Source organism: Ambystoma mexicanum, chromosome 5p (genome assembly GCF_040938575.1).
Source record: "Ambystoma mexicanum isolate Mex_15411 chromosome 5p, UKY_AmexF1_1, whole genome shotgun sequence".
In the NCBI taxonomy this organism is placed as follows: domain Eukaryota; kingdom Metazoa; phylum Chordata; class Amphibia; order Caudata; family Ambystomatidae; genus Ambystoma; species Ambystoma mexicanum.
Genome location: NC_090930.1, coordinates 288783020 through 288807922, shown reverse-complemented (window position 1 = coordinate 288807922; position 24903 = coordinate 288783020).

Sequence of the window (24903 nt, the reverse complement as noted above, 5' to 3'; positions counted from 1 at the left end):
GCTCCGAATTTTAAATTCTGAAGACATTGATTGGGTTATGTTATCCCTTACTAATAACAACAGAATGATTTGCCAATTCCACTCAGGTATAATTACAAAGCTAATATGGGAGCATCTATTGATTTTATGCATATAGGACTAAAACCACACTTATTTAAATTAATGGATCTCTCACTTTCTAGAAACCCATGATTTGGCAAGTGAGGCCGAAATTCCCACGTCCTCTCAACGTGACACTCAAAAACCTATCAATGAAGTACTAAGGTCACCGTTTGCTTCCTTGTCTTCTGCTCTAAAGGACTGGTCATGGTTCGAACCATTAATGAAAAGCCTGCTAACAGCTAAAAGTTCTGTCTCACAACCATAGCCTTAATGTGCTTACCTTTGCCTTGTGATCATGTGGCTTCACCAATTTTACTTCATGGTTAAACACATGTCTAGTAAGAACAAACATGCAATTTTGCTCATCCAAGAGACTATGAAACACCAACATTTCTATTTAAATGGTTACTCAACATACTCAGAACAGGCCAAAAGTGGTAACTTTGTCAGACCCTTTGGGGGTCTAGCACCATCTTGGTAAATAACAATTTGAACGCTTTGTCACCTCTGGTTATGACTACGGAAGATCTCATGGCGATCAAACTCATGATCCAAGGTATTAAAAATGCCTGTTATTTAATAAATTGGTTTTTACTGGAATCCTGTAAGAAGACCACAAGATATGTTATTTGTACTTCTCCATACCATGCTCGAAGATGCATTTATTCTCAATCCTGATTATAGAATTGTGATAGAAGGTGACTTTAACTCTATCAGTATTAATCACATTGTCGAGATTCTTCAATGGTAACCATCCCTGGTTCCTCTCAGTCACTACTTAGAGGGCATAGATGGAATCCATTCTTTGAGGCATGGGACATTGAAATTGCAACAATAGCACTTAATACAAATAATGTTAGATGGCACAGAGGTTCTAAAAAATCATTTCTAGATTATTTTGCTGTTTCTGTTAACCTTGTTAGCCTATGCAAGAGGTAACCACTATGAGCCCTGGTTTAGGTGAATCACCTAATGATCAAGCTTAACATCAAAATGGCGTGTCCTACACATGATATCATGCCCACCTTAGGGCGTTTAGATATCGATCATCCTTTGCGCTCTGTGTATTAGAATTCTTCACTATGTCAGAAACTGATTAACATGATCCATAAAGAAATCACACTTGGCACAGATGAGCTAAGGTATGGTAAAGACTTACATCACATTGAGGAGTGGGACAATGCTACTATTAATTATCTGCTTGACAAGATACTAAAAAAGGATAACAACAAGATAAAACATCATCTTCATTCATTGAATACGGATGTTGTTGTCTTAAAGTGTCAGAAAAACTCAAAAATATCCAACATAGAGTGTATATTGAGGACAATCAAAAGATGATTAAAAAATTATGTAATCATAATCAAATATCTGTTTGGGCACTGATAAGGAATGGTACTTCTGCCCCATCTGCTAATATGAATGTGTCCATATCTGCTGAAGCATGGATTACCTACATGACGTGCAAAGTTCAGGTGCCAACAGCACATAGTAAAGTGTCATTCTGTCAGGATTAGTCAGGCGAGTAGAAAGGCAGCGAATATGGCAAGGGAAATGTGCACCCAGGAACTATGACTCAGGTATGCTAGAACCCAGGAGTGCAAATAGAGTGTGACATCAAAACCAATATATTAAAAGGGATGTGGGGTAAGCACCTGACCGCGAGGAAAGTCGGCAAGCGCCTTACCCCCAATTGCTGTTACAGGTACTGACAGCGCTAAACCCACGTGGAGGGCAAGCAATGACAGGATCTGTGTACTAACACTCTTGATGGTATTACATAAGGGAACTTAAGAACTGTACTCACGAGGACGAGATAAACCTCTTGAATGTCAGCTAGCCCACGAATCCTGTTGAAGAAACTGGGACCCCGAAAGGCTAGAACAGCAATGGAAGGAAAACTAAATACCTAAGTGGGAATAGTGTTTACAAAATAGTGAGGAAAACATAAGCATTCACACAGGAGCTAGCTACTACCGCACACCACACCTAATAATCAAAGGGAAAATAAATGTAGAAGTGCAGTGGAAAACATGGAATGGATCCTCTAGAAAGTAAGGATCAGGAGCAGGGAAAAACGAAATAACCTATGCAAACTTCTCCCTACCCCTCCATGGAAAAGACAGGAAACTAAACTAAGAGGAAGGCTAAGGCAAATGGGTAACAGCAGCAAAGGACAGAGTCAAAGAAATATAGAACACAGACGAACTGGGCTGCATCTAAAAGGGGAAAGCACTGAGAATTGCTGCCTGCAAACAGAGGAAGACAAAAAGGGAAATCAAGGGAGCAGAAATCAATTAGCGCATGAATCCGAAATTCAGGGCGGAGGAAACAAGAAAACAGGAACAAGGAAGTAGGTACAAAGGCAAGGAACCAGGAACCAGGGACTAGTCAAAAACAGGAACACTGCGATCGATGACCAGCGCTGGACTGAAGTAAGACTGAGGCTTTTAAAGCTGCTTAACGAGCACACACCTCGGGTGTGCTGATTGCTGCACCTGCCGCCACAGCTGTTACCTATCCTCCACCCAACCTTGTGTTGCAAGGGTGGAGGTGGAGCAGTGGGCCAGGCATTCTGGGAAGCATAGTCATTTGGTTAAAGAAGCATGCTGGCTGCCAAAAACCTGGAATGGATCCGGAAGGGAAGTAGCTGGGAAAATAGGGATTTAGCGCTCCCAAATCATCCCAGCACTGTAGCATAAAGTTCGGAGGAAAAGTCCAGTAGGGAATAAACCCCAAATCATGCCCCCAAATGGTGGGAACGGGAGCGAAGGGAGCGAGTCGTGACAGTATACCCCCTCCTACGGCCGGCTTCGGGTGCCCGCCACCCGCACGAGACATCTTCTTTCCATGATGGGAGTGCTTTTTCTTTGGAGGTGGCACTGATGGAAATGGTGGCCTGTGGGCAAAGGCAGATGGACTTCCATGATAGGAGTGCTTTGTCTTTGGAGGTGGTACTGATGGAAACGGTGGCTTCTGGTGAGGAAGAGACTCATGGTTCGAAGAAAGGCATGAAGGACTTGCAGGACCAGAAGCAGAGTTGGAAGGTCCAGGAAGCTCAGTCACTGGGAGTGGACCCTTATAAGTCTTTGAGGAGAGAGGCAGGCTGGTGCAACATGCCTTAGGCAATGGTAGAAGCTCTGTTAGCCTTTCTGCCGAGAGTGGACATGCGGGAGGTGAGGAAAATGCTGGCTTCAGGAAAGGTTTATGCTCAGCCATTAGAGAAGGTGGTGTCTGAGGTAGAGGTTCAGATTTTCTTCTGTCATCCATCTGGGAAAAGGCTTGTGGTTGAAAGTGACTAAGGTTTGACTGCACATGTTCTACGCCTTGGAGACCTGAAAGTCCAATGGGTTGTACAAGGCTAGTACTCCTGGTGACAGTCGTGTAGCCACTTTGTTTCACGTGGGATACCACAGCAGGGATGTTTGGCATCCTGATAGGAGTGATAGACGCAGTACTTGGTATTTCAGGCAGACTTGCAGAAGGAGCAATAACAGACACATCTTGAACTGCAGCAGTCATTCCCTTCCTTTGGCTACTAGCACCCGACTGGTGCTTCTTGGCGGAATTCTGTTGCACAAGTCCTGTAGGTAATACGCCGGTCTGCACCACCCCTTGTGCACACCCAAGTGAGTGGTTCTGACTCACCACTTGGTCCAGCTTGATGACTCTGAAGCGGGAGCTGGCAAAAGTCTCAAACTCTAATGCTGCATCTTTAGGAGGCTCTGATGCTAAAGTGAAGCAGTTGGGAGAATCGTCTTGTGGAAAAGGCAGGCATTCTGGTGCTCCTCCTGAAGCAAAAGAAAGGCAGGCTAGACGTTCATCGACTGTAAATGGTTGGGATTCAGGAGGAATCGCTGGAGCAGAAGAAAATACAGCAGAATCTGATGGTGTAGACAGGTATACCTCTGATATTGGCAGCGAGGCTATGCAGGATACAGGCATCTCATGAACTGAAGGCAAATACTCAGTATACTCCGGGACTGAAGACATGCTCTTTTGATGGACTACCGGAGGCTCTAAAGCTGAAGGATGATCTGCAGGATGAGTCACTGTAGCTGAAGACAGGCAGGTCAGGGGAAACCTTGAGGCTGAAGGCATGCAAGCTGAAGCAATCTCGGTTGCTGGATACAAACATGTCCAGGTCTTTGGGACTGGCTCTTGAGTAAATGGCAGACATGGTAGCGGTTCATTGGTTGAAGACAGGTGTGCCAAAGATGACTGCAGGGCTGTGGATTGAATCATAGAAGAGTCAATGGTTGTAGGAGGACAGACAGAAGTCTCAGAAGTTGACAGACCCATCGGTGGCTCAGGAATGAAGGGCACCTTTAGGGCAGTAGACTCCTTGGCACCAGTAACCAAAGACTGAGCTGTACCCTTGCAGTCCCTTTCTTTAGTGGGTGACTCAGAGTCTTTTTCTTTGTAGAAGTCAAAATCAATCAGTGGAATCACCATAGTAAAGTCTCTGTTAATCAGGATTTCGTCTATTGTCCATTCCTCTGTTTTAGCTTCTGAAAGAGGCAGATTATCAATCAACAGTTCAGGAACCGCCTGACGGTTCTTTGGTTCAGTATACTGTGGAATGAGTCCATCAGAACATGAAATCTGTACTGTCTCTGACTGTTCGTATTGATCAGAAGTGGCAGAAGGAAGAGTGAACCCAGAGGTAACATTGTTTTCCACATCAGCTTTAACATCTACTTCAGTCTCAGCAGCTGTATCAAGAGCAGGGCCTAAGCCTACGGTAGTGACTGAATCTGTGTATGCCACCATTGTGGATTGTGTTTGGAAATCAGAAGCTTGTATGTGTGCTAGCTCAGAATTATGACAAACTGCTACACAGGGTATTTTTGGTAAAGGAGTGGCTTGTAACTCTTCAGCTAACTGCAATCCCTGATAAACAGCAGAACAATTGTTAGAACCTGTGCCTAGCTTAAGCGCTGTGCTAGACGAAAGACCTTCACTCCCAATAGATCTAACATATCGACAAATATCATGGTTTACCAAAGTCTCTGCACTCAGGGGCTGAACAGTGTTCACTTCCTCCACATCAACAGATAAAGTCTGAGGTGTATTCAGTAAAGAGTGTAAGGTTTTATTTTCCTCTTGTGCAGAAATGAGTTCTTGTCTTAACTCCTCAAGTTTAGCTCTTAGCATGCCCTGCATTAACTGTACATCACTATCAGTAGGCACAGGGGGAAGCATAGTGGCATCAGGGCTGGATCCTGCACTAGCAATCTGGATGTGCATCGATTGTACATTGTCCTCTACTGCTTGCAGGTTCTGTGATTTATAGTTTATTTTTCCAACTTGGTCTGTGTTTCCCTTAAACAAACTATTGACATTAGACCTCTTGGCATTAGGGACTACAGTATGTACCTGTGCAACGGAGTATGCGTTAGACTGAGGGTAGAAAACAGAAGTTATGCAAGAAACCCCTCGATTCTTTATGTTGGTATCATGAAACTGTTCTATCTGAGGTGAAGCACAACTGGAATCATGGGGTTCAACAACAGAGGTACTCTCGTATAATAAGTCTAACAGTGTGTTGTTTTCTGCGGCTAAGGCTTGTGCTGACATAGAATCGGGATCAAAACCAAAGATAGAACTAGGATCAGGCCATGTAGGATGTGCCATCCTATGGGAAAAATACTTTGCACGTAAATGCCCATTCGTGACAAGGAGTTCATTGGAGTCAGGACTAGTGATTTGATTGTCACAGGTAAATGTAGGGGAAGCTTTCTGTACAAACTTGTTAGAGGCCTTGCTGCCTTTCTTTCTTAAACTTGCCATATTCAATGGGAATTTTGGGCTGGTCATACTGTCAGGATTAGTCAGGCGAGTAGAAAGGCAGCGAATATGGCAAGGGAAATGTGCACCCAGGAACTATGACTCAGGTATGCTAGAACCCAGGAGTGCAAATAGAGTGTGACATCAAAACCAATATATTAAAAGGGATGTGGGGTAAGCACCTGACCGCGAGGAAAGTCGGCAAGCGCCTTACCCCCAATTGCTGTTACAGGTACTGACAGCGCTAAACCCACGTGGAGGGCAAGCAATGACAGGATCTGTGTACTAACACTCTTGATGGTATTACATAAGGGAACTTAAGAACTGTACTCACGAGGACGAGATAAACCTCTTGAATGTCAGCTAGCCCACGAATCCTGTTGAAGAAACTGGGACCCCGAAAGGCTAGAACAGCAATGGAAGGAAAACTAAATACCTAAGTGGGAATAGTGTTTACAAAATAGTGAGGAAAACATAAGCATTCACACAGGAGCTAGCTACTACCGCACACCACACCTAATAATCAAAGGGAAAATAAATGTAGAAGTGCAGTGGAAAACATGGAATGGATCCTCTAGAAAGTAAGGATCAGGAGCAGGGAAAAACGAAATAACCTATGCAAACTTCTCCCTACCCCTCCATGGAAAAGACAGGAAACTAAACTAAGAGGAAGGCTAAGGCAAATGGGTAACAGCAGCAAAGGACAGAGTCAAAGAAATATAGAACACAGACAAACTGGGCTGCATCTAAAAGGGGAAAGCACTGAGAATTGCTGCCTGCAAACAGAGGAAGACAAAAAGGGAAATCAAGGGAGCAGAAATCAATTAGCGCATGAATCCGAAATTCAGGGCGGAGGAAACAAGAAAACAGGAACAAGGAAGTAGGTACAAAGGCAAGGAACCAGGAACCAGGGACTAGTCAAAAACAGGAACACTGCGATCGATGACCAGCGCTGGACTGAAGTAAGACTGAGGCTTTTAAAGCTGCTTAACGAGCACACGCCTCGGGTGTGCTGATTGCTGCACCTGCCGCCACAGCTGTTACCTATCCTCCACCCAACCTTGTGTTGCAAGGGTGGAGGTGGAGCAGTGGGCCAGGCATTCTGGGAAGCATAGTCATTTGGTTAAAGAAGCATGCTGGCTGCCAAAAACCTGGAATGGATCCGGAAGGGAAGTAGCTGGGAAAATAGGGATTTAGCGCTCCCAAATCATCCCAGCACTGTAGCATAAAGTTCGGAGGAAAAGTCCAGTAGGGAATAAACCCCAAATCATGCCCCCAAATGGTGGGAACGGGAGCGAAGGGAGCGAGTCGTGACACATTCTTTAATCCTGTTAGGAAAATTACAGGTTTTTGTGCCTGGTCTCTGCAGGATGTGAAGGGGGCCATATCTAAACAAAAATATTCTAAAGCAGCAGTGCCTGATGGTATTCCTGCATGTGTTATTAAACATGATTCCTCTCTGTGGGCATCCATCTTGAAAATTAAATATGATAACATCTATATATCAAATCAATTACCTGAGTCCTGGCTCACTTCGATCATTATTCCGATTTTTTAAAAGGGCAATCCCTTAGATCCTGCCAATTTTCGATCTATTGTCCTCCTGGATTCCTCAGCGAAGATTTTTTGCCATTTTGATTCTTAGTGAATTAGAAAGATATATGATTGCCCATGATACCCACTCACGGTATCAGGTGGGATTTTGAAAAAATATGGGAACTGCTTTGAACGCCACAATCCTCTCTCACATGCTAGATGCTTGAACTGACCAGTCAATCAAATAGTGAACCAGTTTATATGGCGTCCCTTGACATGTCAGCAGCATTTGATTGGATTATAAGCAATCATCTGTGGTCCAAAATGTCCAAGTATGGGTTTCCATTGTACATTATTCACATGATTTCCAAGCTGCATTCTAACACCACATATAGGGCGAGGATTACTGAAGAAGGGTCTTTAACACGAAGGCTATTTCCACACTTGCAGGGGTTAAGTAAGGATATAACATGGTCTCCACACTCTTTAACTTATATCTTTGTGACTTAGACGATCTATGACAAAACAATATCCCATTTCCAGTCACGCTTGGTAAGCTACATCTTCATTGGTTGGTGTTTGCCAATGATATTATATCCTTTGACAAAACTCTTTTTGGCCTCCGAACAAAATTACACATTTTCTCTCAATATGCAAAGAATTTAAACCTCCACTCAAATGCTAGTAAGTCTAGAATTGTCATATTTACAAACAGGAAAAAAAATATGTTCTTTCAAATGGGAGTTACTATATGAAATACTGCAGATTCTCAATGTTGCTAGAAAGAATTCTACACCCTAAAAGTTGAGGCAATTATTTTATATGGACTTGACATGTGTTTGGCAAACATTGAAAAATTGCTGGATAAACTGCAGGGGCGGATATGGAAGCAAACTCTAAGATTGGCCAGTTCTTTGCCCAATTCTGTATTGTGACATGAACTTGGCCTATCTTCGCTAGCTTCCAAATACCATGGGAGACAAACAATTATGCAAAAATGAAGTCCTTCACGTAATTCTTTATATGAAAATCTATCACAAATGCTGAAAGATGCCAACCTGCCCTCTATGGCAATCTATAACTACAAAATGAAAAACTTTTGTTGAACATTAATGCAAATGTTGAAGATTTATGCATCCGACCGGCCAATGTGAAAATAAAACAAACTATATGAACACAATTGGATTATTACCATTGACGCTCTCAGTAGCTATGGCAGTTGCAAAGAATATGCACGTTTTTCAACAAAAAGAGTTCCTCGTATGGCATACTTACTATATTTTCCATGTGACAAGGCTCGGGCATTCTTTTTGAGATTCAAACTAAACCAATTTCCGACAAATGACAGAATCATCCATTAGCAATCTCAAAGAGAGGCACATCCTACTGGGGCTTGTCGTTCTTGTTTGTGTAATGAACAATCAGAAACCCTAAAACATCTAGTAATATTTTGTAAATACTTTGAGGCTCCAAGAGTATTAGCCTTTGGAAAATTCAACATTGGAGACACTGGCCCTCATTACAAGTCAGGCGGTGGACCATGGTGCTATTAGCACCATGGTCCATGCCGGATTCCGCCATGGTGGATGGCGGAATTACCGCCCCATTCCAAGGTGAGTGGGGCGGTAATTCCCCATTTGCCCTTCCCCATTCCCATTTTTGCCCCATAGGGCATAATGGGGATGGGGAAGGCGCTAATTACGGCACCGTAAATTACGGTGCCGTAATTAGCACCAAGGTCGCTTAGCGCCTTGGACTTTAACGCCTGCAAAAAGCAGGCGTTAAAGTGTCAATCAGGCGTTAAGGGTTTAATGGCGCCGACGCTCTTTACGGCGCCGTTAACCCCTTAACGCCTGACTTGTAATGAGGGCCACTCTTTTGTTGAGAGAATGGTTATGGATCCGATGTATAACGGGAAACTCTAGTGCTTTGGCATTGTCATTGACTCGCCTTTTGAGTATCATCACTGTTGAATTAGTATCACACATGTGTGCTTAACTTGCTGGGAGGCAGTGCATAAGGTTTTGACTTGACATTTTTTTGTATAAGTAAACACGAGTGTTTCAGACATATGGCCATCAGAAAATGTCAAAAAAGCAATATAATAACTGATTTTGTGTTTTATTATAAAACCTTCTTTATATTTTTGAGACTGTTGGACTGAAAAAAAGATGATAAATCATTTGGTATTCTTCACAAGAGGTTGCAACTCGAACTGACGACTAATTTTAAAATGTATTTGATATGTTTTGCACAATTGCTATTTACACAAGAATGTCGAAACATGGTGACCCTTTTTATTGAGTTCTTATTCTTGATTTTATAATAATATGCAACTTATTTATCTGTAACATCTGTTTTAGAGGCTCTGTTATGTCTCAGCTACCAAAAGGAGGTTGATGAATAAATTGTAAACTAATCACAAGCCCAATCTATATTCTCACATAATTGTTTTCGTCAAAAGCAAGTTGCAACAATGTGGTCTTTTATGGTATTAATATACTTTTATGTATCTAATTACGCCTGAATTGTATATCACTTAGAGGCTTTGAACATGTGCCTGTTATCTTATATGTTAATGCACTTTTCCTTGCAGCTAATCACACTGCTTGTCTATGCTGCTAAATCGGTCTGAATAATTTTGTAAAAGTTTGTTTACAAACTGAATACGATAAATAAAATACATTTAAAAAATGAAAGTAGACACTCCTGAATGGGCCCCACCTCCTAGAACAGGTTATTTGACCATGTTATTACTGTCAAATGTCTATTAGTCCAGTGTGTAATGATTAATAGACCTCTGTTTTCAATATGCGATGCTCACCCCTATTTCACTCTGTTTGTAATACTCAGTATCCCAAACTGCAATGGTTGTCCTTCTGGAACAAGGCTTGGTAGTGGTTTACACTGAGATTTGAACTGATCCTCCACACACGCAGGTTATTCCCTCGAGTAATGCTCTCTAACAGGATGCTCTGGGGTTTCAGCGTGGAATTAAGTAAGTTCTTCCCAGCTTGTTGTTTTGTGGACAATGGTTCTGTGTTCCTTTTGGGCTTCGGTTGTTAGTTTCCAAGCATACTATGTTGTAGTGCCATGAGTAATTCTCAGATTTGCCATTACAATTTAAACATTTCAGAGATTGGATCTCTACAACACAACGACTGGCACGCAATTTGATTTGCTATTTATCACAATGCTTTCTAGCATGCAAAGTTATCACAACACATATGACTTTCATTTCACTCTGGGACCTCTGATTCATTTTCCCAGCTGTCAGAGTTATCACACTGTGAATGTCTCTCAATTAATATTGTGACTTATGTTCCAGTTCCCAAGCAAGCAGTGTTACTACACAATAACTATCTTTTAGTTAATTTTGCGACTTATGGCAGAGATTCCCAGCATACAGCATTAATTCACACTGAATATTTCTCAGGTCGCTCTGAAGGTTAAGGTTCAGTTTAACATAATGCAGCATTGCACACAATGACGATTTCTCTAGGACTTAGTACACACATTTCTGGTCTACAACGTTACCTCCAAATGAGTGCCCCTCAATGAACTCTTGGACTGAGAATACAGACTTTTCACAAAATTAAGAATTCTCAGGTTTAGTCTGGGAGCTCACTTTCCCAGTTCTTACTGATCACAAAGCGTTACGACCCCGATGGAGATCAAACACATACCGAACATGAAAGGGTTATCTTAACAATTGTTTTTTAGGATATCTTACAGGGGTGTACCAATTCAATTCCCTGAGGACCATGAATGTGAACACAGTAATGTTCTTGGTGTCTGGATGTGAATTCACCAGATCTCGAGGTAATTACAAATGCTAATGTCTCTCAGTCAGGGTTGAAGGTGTTTAAAGCAAAGGTTGTTCAGTACCTGTTATGTCTGGGTTCTGGTCTCTACCCACTGCTTAATACAAGAAAACAATGTGTGAACAGGTGCAGGTAGAGCCAAACAGAGCAGTAATGCTTTCTGGGCTCCCTCAATGTCAGGTTCATTCTTCCTGTAAAATGTCCTTCTCTAGAATTCATGGCTTCCTCGGCTATGTACTTGTCCAGAAAAAGGAAAGTGGAAAGGTTTCCTCTTCCCAGGTCTCAGGGCTACAGTGAAGTCTGATAGTTGTTGCGTAGGGAAGGCCATACTCGATTGTCCCTTAAACTAAGTCTTGGAGTCCCAAAAGGACAAAGGGGTCCCCCTAGGCTGTATTTAACACCATCTAATGAGATCCCATGTCTTTGACACTTCAACTGAACCCAAGCTGCCTCTCCACCTTTTCTTCTCACTCTGAACTCATATCCAGGGTTCTCTTTTTTAAGGCCTCTCGTATGTTTCTAAGCTGTTCTATCTCTTAGTATATCTTCTCACCATTCCATCATGTGCTCATTCCTCTATCCACCTTACTCACACTTCACCAAGCATGTGGTATTTGGTTATTACCTCACTCTTCCTCTCCCCAGTCCTTCTTTCCAGCATCTCCAGTTTTTTCTCACCACTTCCTCCTTCATATCTCCTTTTCAATCAATACATCCTCCTCAAATTCCTCTTTCTTTCACAACAGTGCTGCACACTTCTTCAACAACTCTTCTGTGGCTCTCCTCACCGACTCCATCTTAGCTTCCCTCAGCATCTTCTCATGGACTCTTCTAGTTCCTTCCACCTTTTCTCTCTCCCCCTCCTTGACTTTTTCTGATTAGTTCATCTCACAAGCTCTACCTTGGCTTTCCTCACAACCTTACCTGAAACACCTCAGAAACCAGATCTAATTGTTCTACCTTTCTCTTCAAATGCCCTAGTTCTTTCTAACCCAACCTCTTTGATCTCACTCCCCATACTCTTACCCCTCTCTCTATCCAGACCATTGGATTCATCTCTCTTTCTCCCCCATCCTGGCCCTTTATATCTTACTCCCCTTTAGGTGTTCCCCAGATGCCTGGTTTTCCGTCTACCTAGTCTACTGGGTGCTGCTCTGCCTGATCTGGCCCTTCCTCTACATAATCCCGTGGATATTTATTTTATGATCCTCCTGGGTATTTCTTCCCCAAGCCTCCTATGTCTTCCTCGCCATTTATACTTGTTCTTCCTCTTGCCAGTCATCTTTATCCACCCAAGCCTCCTAAATATCTTTTTCCTCTGTCCCCTAGTTCATTCTTTCCCATGTCTTCTTCTCCTCAGTCCACTTGATCTTAATCTCCACAATCATATCTAATACTCCAGCTCATTATTTACACTTTGCCAGCCATCTCAAAATTGGTTAATTCCCTAGAGCTGGGTTTTATAGGCCTGTACTGGAGGGCAAAGCAACCTCTGAATGGGCCCATGAGATTCAGAGCTCGCCCTCTGGCACCTTAAGTCGAGATAGCTGCACCTTGAGGAGGATGGGGTGCAGGATTCTCTTACTCCAACACAAATCAATAAGGACAAGTCAATGGTTTGGCAAAGGGAAGTCCGTTTAATGACCAGTACAAAAAATGGGGAATCAAATGGAAATCATCAGAGCTGCGATCGTCTGTCTCGCTTCAACTTCCCCCTTCTTCATGCAAACAGTAACTTTTATAGCTAATTCTCGTCATCATTGACGTGTAAAACCCATAAGTTTGACCTGCAATTCTATTGGTTGGAAAAGGTAACTTAAGTATAGGTACTATATTGGTATATGGTAACAGTGTGGGGATTGGATAACTCTTATCGGTTGGTCGTCTATGCCCATCCCTCTACATCACTCGTGATAGATGTCACTAAAAGTATGACGTCTCATTGACTATAGGACCCTAGATTATTTGGTCCATTGTGATTGGGTGAATACACCCCTAGGCATAAATCTTCACTTTAATTAGCAGCATGCAGAATGGTGGCCCAGGTGCGGGATGGCCCAAGATTCACCCTTCCTCCCTTCCATCAATCACTACCCTACAGACAATGTGTCAATTAGTTGGCTGAGGATGGCCTCGAAACTGTAGCTTCGTATCGGGGAAACTTATGGCATCCTCCAGTTTTGGGTGACATCAGAAATTGGTACCTCTTCGCGCTTGGCTTGTCATGTGTCAGTACACTGCAAAGTTGCTTCATTTTCCATCTATTTGCGTATTTGATTCTTTGTTCAGCCTCGCCACCTGCCTGGGCCTCCTTATCTCGACCTTCATGGTGCAGGCTTCTATGCTCTTAGGTTTCAATTCTTTGGAGTTACTGCGCTCCTCCCTTCCTTGGGTTGACCTTGAATTCCTAGCCATGAGCTGCTTCTTGCTAAGTTTCGATTCCGCTCTTTCGTCCGACTTTGTGCTGGTACATGAATCCTGGCCTGTTAGGCCCCCTACTACCCTGGGCTTAATTCTGCTTTCGTAAATGGAGTCGCACTTGTATAATGTGCTTCTTGAGGTAGACATACATACGTATATAGTTGGCGCTTGCCGCTCTATTCTTCTACTAAGCATTGCAAGCCGTACTGTTTTTTTTTTTTAGCTTCTGGCGTTACAAGCCTATTTACAGGTGTTAACTGGTTGCATGTTTTCATCTTGCTCTATGGTTATGTTTCTTTATATTTTCACATTGTCTCTTCTTCTATGTCTGTGATATCTTTATCCATAGTGTTTTTGTCTTAGAGTGCTATCTTTTGGTTGTTATTCGTTCATTTGTACGTCTGTCCGGGCCATTGTAAGTGGTCTTCATTTTCGTGTCAGCTGTTGGGATGGTTGTCTCAATGGGTACCTTGCTGCCCATGGTTGTCTGGTTATAGGCACTTCAACAGGTATTGCTCTTCTGATGGGCACTGGGCCGAGCCCTAGCGCAGCTCTCTGCTGGTTTATTTGCTCATCATACGTCACATATCTTGGCAAGTATGTTCCTGGTATCTCAAACTGGGTGGCTGGAGTGCAGGCCATATCTGTGACCTCCTCTACCAGCCAAGTCTTCTACCTTTGGGCTGTGCTCTCCTTAAGGTTATGTACCTGTTTCTGTATTTGGGCAGCATGACACATGTGACAAGTCCCTTCCATTTGGTGGTGGCATGGTGGGAGTAGAGAGGGGATCCTCCTTGTGCCAACCCCAAGTCCAAAATACCTAGCAGACCAATGGCAGAATCTGCTCCTACTCTGTAACAATCTGACAAAGGAGTGTAAACCATTGCATTTGGTTCCAAAACGGCACCACAAGAGCTAACCTACCCCGAACCCAACACAGCAGCTGGGAATTAGTGGAAAAGGAAATAAAGCATACAGCAGTTGTTGAGGCCAGGGAGGTGAAGTCAGTTGGAGAACAATTTCAAGTAGCAGAAACACAGTCCAAGCTGCTTTGGGCTTTTCAGGATGCTGTGCATTCCAATCCAGGGGTTCCAGAGCAGCCACTGAGGAGCCTGGTTCCAGTGCAGCTGGTAGAGTGGCCAGCCTTGGTCCAAAATGCACTCTGACTTGGGTGCACTTGTCTCCACTCCCAATAAGGTTCCAGAGATGTCTTTTTCTTTGTTTCCAGGAAAAGAATCAAAGAAGGAATGGAAGTACCTGTCCTTATAAAGGTTAAAACCTCAGGGGATTTCACAGAAGCAAACCTGCTGTTATAGGTTCAATTTATTTGGCTGTGACAAGTGACCTGTGTTTTCTTGAATTGCACCTAGAGTGCTTTGTTCTGTAGAAAATGGAGGGGACAGAAGAAAGAGAGACCCACAGAAAATCAAGATGTCAAAACCCTTTCAATTCCCCACCTCTACTGCCCCTTCCCAAGTCTGCCTTTTTAAAGGCCTTTTGGTATGCAACACCCTGGTGTGAGGCTGGCCTTTGCAATGCATGTGCCTCTTTGAAGTATGGTTCCTAGGTGCTATCCTGGTGAAAGCTCCTGAAAGGGGGGAGAGGTGTTACCCTTCCTCCCAGCGAATCAAAGAAGAGCAGCAACCTGCCTTTTGTCTCACTTGCAAAAGTGGCAACATGCAGGCTAGCCATGAATCCATGTAGGCATCACATCGCTGTAATGGGCTCACAGACTTAACACTTAAATGATACCAATTTGATTTGGGTGTAATAAGTGTGGGCTCTTAGCAAACACCATACCAAAACCGGATGTGGCTTATTCTTCTAGTTTACCCTGCCACTAGATGTATATGGCCGCAATTATGATATTTTGGAACAGTGGTACAGAAGTTAAATTAAGCCTCTGACTGAAGGAACAACCCATTCCAGCGGCTGTCAAGAGGGGACATTTGTCCTTTAAACCTACCCTGTGCCAGTGAAGGGCAGGTGCTGCAAATGTCAGGATATTGATGCAACAGGGCACATGAATTCACTATGTTTTTGGCATGGAACGTTATGAAACAGGGTGTTTAGCAGTGCACTCACTTTATAGAGACAGTATTAACCACCTGATTTTATTGTTGAATACAAATAAAAAAAAGGGTTACTGCATGCTCACCTGAATGCAATCAGTCACACTCACATATATTAGAATTAGAGTCTGTGCTTACCTAAATCAACACAACATGTTTTGTATCAATTACCCACTTAATTGTCAGGAATATATTGTTTAAATTGAACCTCTAAAATGCAATTCATGCAATTCAGATTATTGTTTGATGTCAAACTAATTCCCTCATTCACTCACTGGAAAATGTATTTCCAATCCATGAAAACATGTTTTTTTAAAGTTTCTGTGAGTTTACCATTGAAAAAGCATGTTCATATGTTTGCCTTTTATTCATTCAGCACCCGGCCACATGAGGCTGTACCTGTGAAGACTATACCAGGAATATGTGGCATATACTGGGATAAGGTATCAACACTGGAGCATCTGAGGCTTCACTTAGCATGTAATGGCAACACCAGATCATGTAATGCTATATCTAGATATGATAATTACACCTGACACGTGTGTCTATAATTGGAATAAGATGGTCGTACCGGCAGGTAGCACAATGTGCTTTGCATATTTATTCATCGTGTTAGCATGTGAGGCGGTACCTTAATATAACCATGTCTGTCATGAGAGGCTATAACTGGTATGTCACTAACTGATATTGGCCACCAGGATACCGGCAAACATAATTACTGTTACGGAACCTTGGTCCGGCGGAAATAACCCTGGATTACAAGTGGTGGTGAGTGTTGTAAATACCCATTCCATGGAGTCTGATTGGACTCCATGGGGGATTTTACTATATTACTGGCCCCGGTAATACTGGTGCCAGTAATACAGGTTATTTTTGCCTGTAAGGCACCTGAATGACCTGCAGCCTTTGGCCTGGGGTAAGTCAGGTACCCCAACGGCAAACTTATAGTTGGCCACTGCGGTAACATACCAGTATGCGTTAATAGCGGCACAATAGCACTGCACCGTCCAACTTAGAATGAGCCTCATTTTCACATTGTCTCTCCTTCTATGTCTGTGATATCTTTATCAATAGTGTTTTCGTCTTAGAGTGTTATCTTTTGGTTGTTATTCGTTCATCTGTACGTCTGTACGGGCCATTGTGTCGTCACCATTCGCCTAATTGTGAGGCTAATAGCATATAGCATATATATTAATTAATATAATTAATGTATTTATTAAGTGCATTGGGCTAAATGTAAGCCTTTTGCACTGTGTAATACAAAAATAACACATACAATATAAACCATACCAATTAAAACAGTAAGCAATCAAATACATTACGAAGAAACAAAGCCAAATAAGATCCATGTTAAACAACCCAAATATAGACATTCATTATGTCTAATGATTGTTCAATTTTAAAAGAGCAGAGTTTCAATTATTAAACGGTGCAGCAGTAATAATCAATGACAGTGGACCAAAACTGGCCAGAGCAAATCTTAGCAGTAAAAAAACAATATTCAGAATAGCCCTTCAAATAATATGCAATTAAGCAGCCGCAATTGGTCAGAATGTGCCTAGCTCTTTCAATACTTGCATTACAGAGCCAGCTGGTTCTCTGCTCATGAGAGATCCCAACCCAAGCACCTGTAAACTCTAATACAGGTCAAATGTTCCGACGTAAATAAAGTATAACTCGTCTCAAAGCCGGACGGCATAATTGAAGTATATAACTACGAGGTTGGTCAATAGATTGTGAACGAGCCCAGTTCAAAATTTTAGCTTTTAATTTGATAAAAAATGAACCAGCCTCAGAATAAGTGTGCAATTGAAAAATCAATATTTGCTCATTGTGTCTTAACAGCACTAGCTAGGTGTAAAGACGCCATATTGCCCTCTTCAAGGCTGAATGTTTAGAAAGCAATGCAAACAAAGAGTCCTGTTTATTTTCAGCCCATGCAATCTTGCCAAGCATTTTACAATGAGCTATCCTCCACAATTGAGCAACGATGGAAGCCCTAACTCCAATCGAAGGGCATCCACCTGGACAGTTAGTTATTTAGTTATTTAGTTATGTATAAGGTGCCAAAGCTTGCAGGCATCATGGCACATCAACATAGACACAAGTGAGACAGACAGAAAGCAGAAAAGACACTAAGTACTCCAGCAGGATTACAATGAAAACTGAGATGGTTTTCCTCAAGTCTCAGATTAGAAGGAATTGAGTTCCAAATTTTAGCTGCCACAACTGGAAAGGATTTACCTAGGTCATTGGTCCGATTGAAACATAAAGATCTTACTAACCCCATCTCGGAGGAGCGCAGCGATCTAATCAGGACATAGGGAAGAATCATGGATTTAAGGTAAGCAGAGGAGGTGCCATAAAGACAGTTGTGTACAAATATCGCCACTTTCAAAGATATATGAGCAGTGATGGGAAGCCAGTGGAGTTCTTGCCTAATCTTAAAGATGTGGTCCCGCTTTGATTTGCTTTTGACAATCATAACTGCGTCGTTCTGGGAAATTCGAAGTTTAGACAGGCATTTCTAATTAGCTCCAATCAAACGTGAGTTGCAATAATCTAGTCTAGACAAAATTATGGCCTGGGCAATAGAGCCTCAATTTTTATCAGATAGGAAGGGCTGGGTCTTTCTCAGCAGTTGGAGATAGTAGGAGCCGTTTTTAGATACTTGGTTTACATGAAGGTCCACAGAAAGAGATGAATGTAGGTTCGTGCCAAGAGTTTTGACCGCTTCTACAACCGAGATATCACAATTATCAAGGCAAAATGATTGATATTTGGGGTCCTATTTAGCTTTAGTTTGGGGTAAACCAAAGATCAATAACTCTGTTGTGTTGCAATTAAGGCAAATCCAATTAGTTTTCATCCAAGACTCAATTGAAGCATAGATGTACCTTAGATGGTTTGGGTCCAAAGAGTAGTCACCCGATAGTTCCATCAACAATTGGGTGTACTCTGCATAATTAGTAAGGTAGATAACCAGGCCTTCCAGTGTGACCGGGGCACTAAAAGCTTTATTTTTTTCCCGAAATGCTGCAGTGTTTCGGGAAGAAAAAAAAAGACGTCAAAGAAAATGGCCGACATGGAAAGAGAAAACAGAGTCCGTTTTCCCTTTGCATGGCGGCCATCGGGAGCGGACGCGCTGGAAACAGACGTGTTTCCAGCGCGTCCGCTCCCGAAAAAAAGAAGCTAAGTGGGGTTGGGAGGGCGGAAGGGAGGGGAAAGGAAAAAAAAAAAAAAGAAAAAAAAAGGTACCTGGGTCCCCGGCGGGGGACGATAGAAGTCTTCAGCTGTGTGGAGGCTCGGAGTGGGGATGGCCCCACTCCGAGTCTTCACACGGCTGGAGGCTTTCATCGTCCCCTGCCTGAGACCAAGGCATAGAGGTAGGTGGGGTGGGGAGGGCAGGGAGGTGGGAGGAGGGAGGGAAGGAAAACAAAAAAAAGCAGGGGGCGAAGGTAGCCTCTCAGCCTTGAAGTGGCCAAATAGATGAGGGAGGGGAGGATATATCTTCTAGGGAAAGATTCCTGAGGGGCAGAAGAGGGGAAGGATTAACACCAGTGGTGAATGGAGAACTAACAGTTGGAGTGTCAAAGCTAGTTTCTGGGGGATGTGAGCTCACAACTTGTTAGGGAGAATTCTCAAGAATGTGCTAATTTTCCTTACCTTTTGATGCCCCCAGAAACTTTGCTGGATTTCTAGGATTTTATTATTTTACCTGGGAAGAGTGTGAGCCTTTTTTTCCCACTATTGTGATGTGTGTTTTACTTTTGTGTTCTTTGGTTATGGAGTTTTAAAACAACTCCATAGGCATTATATTTTTCTGTGTGTCACACAGCAAGTTCAGTGCAGTGACACAGGGATGTCTTTCAGACTTCCCAAGGTTTAAATATCTTCTTTGGGACTGACTACCATCTCCCAGAGCATGTAAAGTTAAATTGACTTTACTAGTCTCTTTAAATTTACAGACCCAGCACATACTATCTTCCTATTAAGTGCTGCAAGGGTTGCCTAGCTTCCCCTGAGTCAAATGTTTCCCTTTCCTACTTTAAATGCCTGGTGACAGTGGTTTAGATCAAACTACCATGTTTTTTCCCAACCGCTAACAACGGTAGCTAAAAATCGGGTCTGCCATGTTTTTCAATATGGCGCCCCAGAAATAGCTGAAAAAACAGACATCGGTCGATTTTTTTCGCCATTTCTTTTAGGAAAGGTCCTTCTTGTGTTTGTCTCTGCGCACCAAACCAGGTTTGGTCTCTTTGTTTGATGGCCTTTGGCGGGCTTCAGTGCTGAAGCCCTCCTCTGGCGCCTGAGTGTCTGAGATGGACAGGATGTGAGGGAGGTGCCTGAAACTCCCTGTGCTTAGTGTCCTAGGAGACCTGAATGCACTCTGCCGTGATTGGCCAGCTGGATGTCCGGCAAGGACAGCCACCCTGCTGTGTGAGTGACAGCCAGGCTGGAATGAATGGGGGAAAACTGTTTAAAAGCAGGTCTCTGGGACTTGGAAGGCAGAGTCGACTACTGGAACGAAAGAACTGAAGACAAGCTGAAGAAAGAGGACTGCTGTAACTCCTGGACGACCGGTGAAGCCCTGCTGCAGGTGCGAATTGCTTGAAACTCCATCAACAGAGAAGCCAACAGAGAACTGTGCTCTCCAATACAAAGATTCTAATCCAATGACTTTGGCCGAGGCCTATGAACTGAATTGTTGGTTGTAGTTTACTGAAACCCTTTGCCCTGCCTATGAAAATATTTGTTTGTGCTATTAATTCTTATAACCTTGTCTTTTTACCCCTTTTGTAAGTATCTGAAGTGCCATTTTGCTCCCACTTCAGAGGAGCTAAACTTGTTCATTTACTTATCGGTTGTGTATTTGTGGTTATTAGTGTGTTATATTGAGCTGCTCTTACTAGTGTAATGTTTTCAAACTGACTGTGTAAATAAATGTATATTCTTTTACCAAGAAACCTTGAGTAAGTGTTTATTTGAATTACTATATTTGTTGGTCCTTTGTGTAACTTGTTATACTGCTCACTTTACTCTTGAGATAAGTCTGGCTGCTCAGCCATCGCTACCACTTTACTGTGTAGTACAGGCTTATACCAAAGGTGAAATTGTACTTACACTTGTAGTCTTAATTGTGTGTAGTGTTCCCAAAGGGTACTGTACATGATTTTGCCTAACACGCCTCAGCAGACATCAGCGCAGCATTACATGGTCAGGGAGTACAACGAATCCGAAACGGATAGACAAGGACTAACCATTTCTGACCCCAAGGACAGAGGGGAGACGAGCTTCATGTTGACATACTTTTGTACTATCTCTAAACGTCTGGCTTTATGTGCAGCTAACAGGAGGTTTAGGTCACAGAGAAAACCCATAATGAGACAAGCACCGGAAACATCTCAGTTTTCGGTGGTGGGATACAGAATTACACTGAAAAATGAAAGCGTGTTACACATAAGCAGAATAGTGAAAGTGTATTTAAAGAACTCACTAATGCGTTGCCTCAGAGTTCGGTACATTTGGGCGAGTATAGGAGAAGATGGTTGCCACAACAACACAGTCCGGCATGGACCTATGAAGACCGGCTTGCGCAACAAGCGCTGGCGCAGAAGTGCCAGGAGATAGAGAAATACTGCCCAGAGAGATCTGGGAACTGTAGTTAAAAAAAATTACAAAAACAGAAGTTACAACAACAGAATTAATGAGAGTGATTCTTCTCTCTGCTCTCTACTTAGGTCTGTGTCAATTTACAGGTCACAGTGCGTCTCTCACATTAAAGCATTCAAACAAGCAACTTCCATGTATATCAAGAAGCAAAGTGTTCCACCAAAACCAATTACTTATCTCAGATCAGGTAAGCTCCATAAAGAGCCTAACAATGTTCCCTCGACGCCATCAAGCCATTTGACATTGTTGGAGGGCAGACTTTCCAAGCCATAGATTATACCTGGGATGTCACATTTCTTATATATTTCCAGCAGACACTCAGTAGAGTCAGCAACCTTATGAAGTCTGCATCCTACTTAAACTACATTAGATAACTAAATAATAGCTCTGTACATGCTATGTTAGCAATGCTATTTTGTTAATATTAAGACTTAGTGCAGTTTTCCAAACATCTGTGGTGTCATGAGGATTACGGGGCATGTGATGCCACTTCTGTATTAATATCAGGGCAAGATTCATGTGATGCCACTGTCTGAGATGCCAACTGACCCATGATGTCAATTCCTCTACCCTTGGCATTTTGGTGATTTGACATACCTGGAAAGAGTAGAGGTGAGGGTCAGCAAGCCTGAACTTTAAGATTCTGGCTAGCTTGTGGGTTTGGTAGCAGACCAAATAGATCATGCTGGGACATTCTGGGGGTTTGGCAGAGTACAGTGGACCAGAGACAAGATAAAGGACTAACTCCTTGTATGTGGCAACAAAAGCAAAGTGACAAGTTTGTGAAAACAAAATCAAAATATCGAGGCTGAGTACCCCAAAAGGAAATACACCGAACACGGGTCACAAAGAAACATACAAAGTACTTTATTTTATACTGAATCCAGTTACGAAGAACAGAGCAAAATCAGATAGCTATCGGCCCTCAGTGCAACACAACGAACTCCAGCGTGGTTAAGTGTGTTCAGTGAGAGACGCTGTACATTAGAATGCATTGGTCTTTTATACTCTTTGTGAGCACGATGTCCAGCCCTACTTCGGGTTAATATTCCGCTAATACATCACCGATTTAGGGTTCATGCCGAGTTACGCACATTCACATGTAACTGGTTTGCTTTTAATACATATAGCAACAAGCCTATACGGCAACTGTGTGTTCTGGGATTTCCCATGCAGGTCTTCTCAAACATTAATACAATGTAGTTAAACAAGTGTTCTACGTTCAGTATTTGAATACATTGTTCTTAACATATGCTCGCGGATTAGTTTCATTGCACAAGTAATCCTTTACACACAGGTCAATGAAGGACAAGGGTCTCAGTTCACAACTTCAACAAGTGGCCTGCAGGCAAGTTACATATTTGCTACATACAGAGGTCAAGACATCCATGTTGTATTTTGGATTGACATCGTCCACCATTTTAACTCACAGGGTGACTTTTACAAAGCAAACCTAAAATGGCGGATTGACCAAAAATGGCGGCTTACATTGATTTTAAGGTCAGGACCTTGCAACACGGATTTCTTCGCAAGCGACTTATAAGCAGCTTGGCATAGGCCAATATACATATATTTATTGCGATAGGAGGCACAATATACTTTGTCATTTGACAAACCCTCCTTTTGGCCTATGCCAAGTGCTAAAAAATACTTTGGATCTCCTTGCAAATAACTCCATGCCTCATTGTCCATGCACCCTGAATCGCTGTCGGAAATATCTATTGCCATTAGGTCATTCGCTAAAAATTTTTTCAACACATATTCTTTGGAAGTTTTATCTGGGGCATACACTTTATGTCCTATTGTACCTATCGCTTGTGCGCAACATCCCCCTAGCATCGAACATATACTAGGTAGACACTGAATACAGCAACAAAGAAACAACGGGATTCCCAAAATAATCAGCAAGACCGAAAGTACCTTCCAGCTCCAAGATCGCAAGAAGTCCCAGAACCAAGCGCTAAAATCCCAGTTTCCCTCGGGAACATGCACTTCTGAACTAAGGACGTGCAGATTCTGTATTGCCTTGAAGATGGTTGGGGAGGAATCTGATAGGAAAACACAGTAAGCGACCCCACTAATTTACACACTCCACCACGTTCAGCCAGAATGACATCTAATGCCATCCGGTTTTGAAGTACTACTAGTCTTATCGCCTTCTGTTCTAATGTCATATTATAGAGTATGTCCGTGGTCCGGTTGATGGTTCTCTCCAGTACTCTCGCTAGTTTTCTGATGTCTTCGGAATTCGCTATCTGCCCCCAAAATGGCACAACTGATTTTGCTATATTTCCCAAGATTTGTGCTGGGGTGTCACCATTCTCGTCCCGCCGTGGACGAGCCTCTGAAACTTCTTTTGTACTAGCTATAAACACCCCAGATAATAGGATCTCTAAATAACAGGTTCCCTGCCACTCCCTGGGCAACCATGGGAATGCTACATTACCGTAGACGAAGTAGACAGGTTCCCCTACATGCAAAGGTCTGTTTTCCCCAGTCAAATTTGCAATGTTGGCACAGCCTAGAAAATCTCCCATTGACTGAGTTCCATTCCTCTGTATGCAAAAAGAAACTGAATCGGGGCTATGATTAACAGTGTAAGAAGGAGGCATGGCATCCTTATTGCCTATCAGAGCAATCTTAAAGTAAATCAAAGATTGGAAGGACGAGACAGTCTATCAGAAGGCCTAATAGAAGCAACGTTAGGTTTACTCCTGTTTGCGAAAAACGAGCATCCCAGGGGAGTCAAAACACGTTTCTCAAAACTATTCAAATTAGTGCCTTCAAAATTCCCTGAGATGCTATCATTCCAACGGCCAAAGAACAGTGCTCTAAGAGAAGCATAACAAGCAGTTGTCAAAGGTAAAGGATGAATATACCAACCTAGCCCCTTATCCCTGTGTTGCGGTAAATGTAAGCAGACCCAACAGTTAGACTTATTAAAAATGGCATGCGTAGCATTCATGATAAGTAGTAGAGTATTATTGTGGTACCTTTGTCTATGCTGAGAGTCCCTAGGAGACGAAGTATGCAAATATACAAAGGGAGTAGGAACAGCAGGTACATTTTCAGCGGGCAACAAGGATTCTAAAGGATGTATTTCCTCAAGGTACCACAATCCTAACACAGTGACTATTAAAAACCCAAATATCATTATAAAAACACAGCAATACTTTTTCGGGTCCCAGGCATATTGTCCATTGTCCCGGTTGGTGTCCCCTCATTTACAAGTCCCATACGAGCGGTAGCGGTGGCAGGCATTGTAGTCTTCAAACGGAAACCCCCAATGTTTGTTGCTGGCGACTTCCCGGCCACGCAAATTCTTAGTCCTTCCACAACCCAAGCCAACAGAATCCCCTTTCTCAAATTTGGGCAAAAACAAGCCCTCGATGATCCTTTCCTTCTTCAAATGCACAGCCGAACCGTGCCGTAAGTCTATCAGATGCACAGCAAAACCGTGCCGTAAGTCTATTTTCTTGGACGCA